Source organism: Apostichopus japonicus, chromosome 2 (assembly GCF_037975245.1).
Source record: "Apostichopus japonicus isolate 1M-3 chromosome 2, ASM3797524v1, whole genome shotgun sequence".
NCBI classification, from domain to species: Eukaryota; Metazoa; Echinodermata; class Holothuroidea; order Aspidochirotida; family Stichopodidae; genus Apostichopus; species Apostichopus japonicus.
The window spans coordinates 5,793,374-5,798,654 of record NC_092562.1 but is presented as its reverse complement, the minus strand read 5'-3'; positions in this window follow the sequence as shown (position 1 = coordinate 5,798,654).

Genomic DNA, 5,281 nt, shown 5'->3' with positions numbered 1-5,281 from the left:
TTGTGCCATGCTAAATAGAAACTAGAAAACAACAGAGATATGAAGAGATTTATTCCACCTTTCTAAAGATGTTTTAGACAAAGTGTAATGAAATGAGGAAAGAACTGTTATCAGTGAAGAAAAACATGGCCTAACAGTAAGTCAACGAGGGGTGTGGGTAATAACTGTTGTGACTTTCCGCCGCTGCATAAGGAAGAGGGCTAGGGAATTGATATGCCCAGTCCCCTTGCATCGAGACTGTGACTGTGTGATCATCGTCGGGTGTGTATCACCATTCCCCTCGAAATTGAACAGAAACAACACATGATCTTAACCAAAAGGCTAATAAATGAACTTAATTGACTCTACTCACAAACGCGGGCATATATATCGCTATTTTGTACTAAACACATTCTCAGTAACACTAATTATACAGACACGTACTGTTCTTCAGATTCATACTAAGGGCATAGTTTTAAAGGCATATTCAATGTGATCAGCATAGCATACGATTTCTGTCCATGAATATAATTAAACCTTAACTGTCGAGAAAAAATAATTTATTTGAAATACCAGTTTTTTGAATGCAAGTGTGTGGGCAAAGGATTAGGCGTTTACTGCATGTATTTGTATGACTACGTGTTAGGCGAAAACGTCCAACACGTTTCATGGTACAGACCGTGACAAAGCATAAAAATCGCGGTAAATCCGGGAACTTGCAGAGAATATAGTTACACAGATTGTAAAAGATCATTACATCAAAGTATACGAGTAGCGATCGACAGCTAGGCAATGAGTGTTTTCCGCACGTGCATATAGGCCTACATCATCCAAGCAGCGCACACGTAGGCCTACTGCTTTCTACGAGCGACAGCTAACTTAGTGATTGTTTTCGGGACGTGGATACATCATCCAAGCAGCGCACATTTACTATTTTCTACGAGCAGCGATCGAAAGCTAGGCAGTGAGTGTTTTCGGCACGTGCGAACATCATCCGAGCAGCGCACACGTACTATTTTCTACCGGGACTTTCCCGATACAGCCGATCGACAGCTTTGAAAAAAGTCAATGCATTGCGCAAGGAAATCAATGATCTGTCTGAAAATGCAATATGTTGGGTTGTACGACTTGTCGCGGGGGTTACGTAAACAAATCCTCCAAGTAAAAAAAACGTTCATAGTTGCCAAACTGAAAGCAAATAAAATGGGAACCTAAAAATAATTGTATTATTTTAGCAGATATGCCGACTTTGTGTTCGTAAAATTGTTCCAACAACTCTGGGAAAAATGTTTGCACACTTTACCCATAAGAAATATTTAACCCCTAACACAAAATGGTTGGGCTCGAAACAGGCTGCAAATGGTTTTGTTGCAACTCGATGTCCACACCTGTTATACACTGTACCATTTTACTGGACATTGATGTAAAAACTTTTCTTGGCAAGCTGCCAACAAGAAATTCCACTATCAATTTATTTTGCTAGCATTGCGTCAAAGAAGTTATGACGTGTAGACTTAAACACTTTACGGTCATCGTGGCACAACCTTTGTTACCGCATCGTCCGACCACATACTTTGCTTATAGTCTCCTGCGACATGTCGTACAGGAAAAAAGTATTAATAATAATAATAATAATGGGCTTTGCCGATTATCTGGACGTCTTCAATACAGCAGCTGAAATTTTATGCTTTATGTATGCGAATAATGCGGGCAGCTACACTGTGTACTACTTAGCTATGCCTTACGAAATTCCTTCATTCTCACTGCGGCATCGGTCCTTTGTACACTCAATCAACCAATTTTTAAAGATACACGTACACAGTTTATGTCGATACTGAAAGGAGCAAGCGGCGGAAACAACAACTGATAAAATCCATCGTCACTTTTACACCCCAAGGTAATTGTTTATATATACATTTGTCAATGTTTACCGGGCTAAGCTGTCCTAACCACACCTCTCATGAGGGGCTTGATCAAGCTCGGGCTAGCCCCGTTCCCATGCAGAAAAAGAGTGGAGCAATTTGCCCTCCCTCTCTATAGGTCGATCAAGGGGCGTATATGGCGGGCCATCAGTCTCAAATCGTGGGGAATCGACATATACCGATTTAAATCGATGATATGTAAAATAAATAGGTATATCTCAATTTAAATCGACATCTACCAGTTTAAATCGATGATATGTCGAATTAAATCGGTGGAGGTCAAATTTCCTTGGACTTATACCAGTTTCTACTGTAGCAGCTTAAATTGACTTCTACCGATTTAACACGACATATCATCGATTTAGCTCATTAACATATTTCAAATGCCGATTTCGATAAAGATTGACATGTGAAAATACAGAATGACTAAGTCACTTGCCTCCTCCTGACGAGTGATACCACCACCGAGCCAAGTTCTGAAGAGCCATGCAGAGGCTGAACCTGACATTGAAGAGGGTGCAATTCATGAAGGAAATACTAGGAATGGAGAGGCTGGGGAGTGGTATGTTGTTGAATATGACAAGAAGCTCTATCCTGGCGAGGTGAAAGAGATTGGTGAACTTGGAGATTATCGAGTATCAGTAATGCATGGAGCTAAGGATAACTCGGGAAGTATAGCCAAACCCCAGGGATGGCAAAACTTTCTATCGACTAAGCCAGATGATAAAGAAGTTGGGAACGCCTTTGATTGCTAATAGTCGTGGCCAGGGTTATAGCTAGGAGTTTGTGAGTGCTGGTTAAATAAATTTGCGAAGCGTAGCGAGCGTAGCGAGCGAAGCTCTCGCATCTCACGGCCGGGGGTCCAGGGGCCTGCTTAAGGGCCCCTGGTGGGGTCCAGGGGAAAAGGTGACGTTATTATCATGTTTTACGGCAAGGGAAAGATACATTTGTTACTCTTGTTGTATTTCACATTTTTTACTATTTTTTTGTGCCGGCCAGTGGACTGTTTATTCACTACCAATGCCGGCCGGCAGGCGTGAGTGGCGGTTACCACCGGCCGCCGCCGGCCGGCGTGGCTATAACCCTGGTCGTGGCCAATTCAAGTTTGCATCAAAATTCTAATTCAATACAAAATACCATCCTTTCAAGGTTATATAGAATGGCCTACCATCATGCCCTCATATATACCGCATGCTGATACATCTATTGTGTATATTGTTGATACTGTTATTATACTGATAGAATTAGGGACAAGGATTGATTTATTAGTTTCATGCTCTTCCTAAGAACTCCAAGTACCAATTTTCGAAGTACCAATCACTAATCAACATGCCAAAGAAACTGTTATTGTAATTCACTATAAGCTTTGAACCTGTGTAACTTTCAGTACATGTTTTGATACATTAAAATGGAAGAGGAGAGCTACCACTTTTGCTTGGATTAGCTTGATTGGAAATCTGCATGATAATTCAAGAATGGACATTGCAATCTTGTTAATCAACAATTCTTCAGTTGAATTTTCTGGTTCAATCAGCTACGATTATTATTGATATAATTGTCAGGATGTATAAAGGTTTTGCTAATTGTTGTTAAAAGTTTTGGAAAGAGTTTTACAGTTTTAAGAATTTCTAAGAGTTTCCAAGTGTTTCAAAAATGACTTTGGAGCATATCCTTTTCAAAGAATTTGATGGAAAAAGAGCAAAATCGATGACTGGACAAAGTGTAATGCGAGTTACCGTAATGCGAGCTACCAGACTTTTCCCCTTCCATACTACATTTGAAGTTGTTTCATATTTTCTACTGCTGATATATAAACATCAGTAGGGTAGATATATTATACATGTATGCAATTCCAGATATCATTCTCTGTTTGACCACGGGGCCATTTTGTACCGAGTGTCAATTTGTCAGGTGTCCTTTTTCCGTAATGCGAGTTATGTTGGAAATAACATCACAGAAAATTGAGGAGTTACACTTACCCATATTCAAGCCACAGCACTTGTATTATAAAAAAAGAGGAAAAAGTGTAATGCGAGTTACCATGGAATCGCCCATATAGCACCCGTTGATTAAACTAGTACCGTACCCCGAGGAATATCAAAATTGATACCAAAGTCCCGCCCTAATGGTTTTTATAATGAGTTTACACTGAATATTCATACTCGTAGGCATACGCCACATATGAATATACATACGAGTATGCAGACGCCACTTTTTTGAGCATAACGTTATTAGTACATGATCGTATTTGTTTTGATGTGCATCGTACGTTTGTAGTATATCATCGTACGTGTTTTGATGTACATCGTACGTTTTTAGTACATGATCGTATGTATATGTTTGGTACATGATCGTAAATTTTTAGGACATGATCGTAAGTTTTTAGTACTAATCGTATAAAATTAGATCATCATTAACATCATCATATGTTGTGGTCCTTTTCGCGTTCCATATACTGCGCAGACAACCATCCTCTAACATTGTTGATTTCAAATATGTTAATGACGTTAATCCATAACTTTTCGATTTAAACTGGCATATGCCCGCCTATTTAGATTTAAATTGGTGCATGTAAGTGGACTTCCACAATGATTGATTTTGAATTTAATTACATAGCCTATACCGATTTAACAATACAGGCCTATGTCGATATATATCGGTATATTTCGATTTGGACTAGCATAAATCAGTAGGCTACTGCCGGAACTGCTAGTGCTAGGTTTAGAATTAAATGATATATCTCTATTTAAACTGGTATTCTATTTAAAATGGCATACACCGATTTCACTTGGTAAACACGAATGTCGATTCCCCTTGATCTAATACAAATGGCCCACCAGTCTTTTCAAGCCAACGCGGCACTCACATACACACCTTACATATACATACCCTCCTCTTACCGTGTTCCCACACCACTCACACACAAACATACTCGCCAGTCTTTTCAGATCCTATTGCAGTATACTGCTACAGCAATGCAATGCAGTACATCCTATCCTGTATCGTTTCATCTATCTCCTATTACGTTAATGACGTCATGAACTTGTCCTGCCAAACGTAAACAAAAACAAAACGTAACAATCTTATTTGTGAGATTAACGATTCTCTCACTATCTGTGTATATTGAGAAAATCACAATGTAATCTTAAAATAGAGGATACGTGCTATTCTTTATGACTTAATGATGAGAAAAGCAGCAAACAACACACGCCATTTTGATATTTCTTGGTCAGAGAGCAAAGGATCATCAGCATTTGGCAATCCAGCGAAATTAGTAATAAACATTACGTACTCAGCTATTACACGCCATTACATGCGCCAAATATATACATATGAATATTTAAATCCGTTTCCGCGGTGTCATGGAATACGTAGAGACG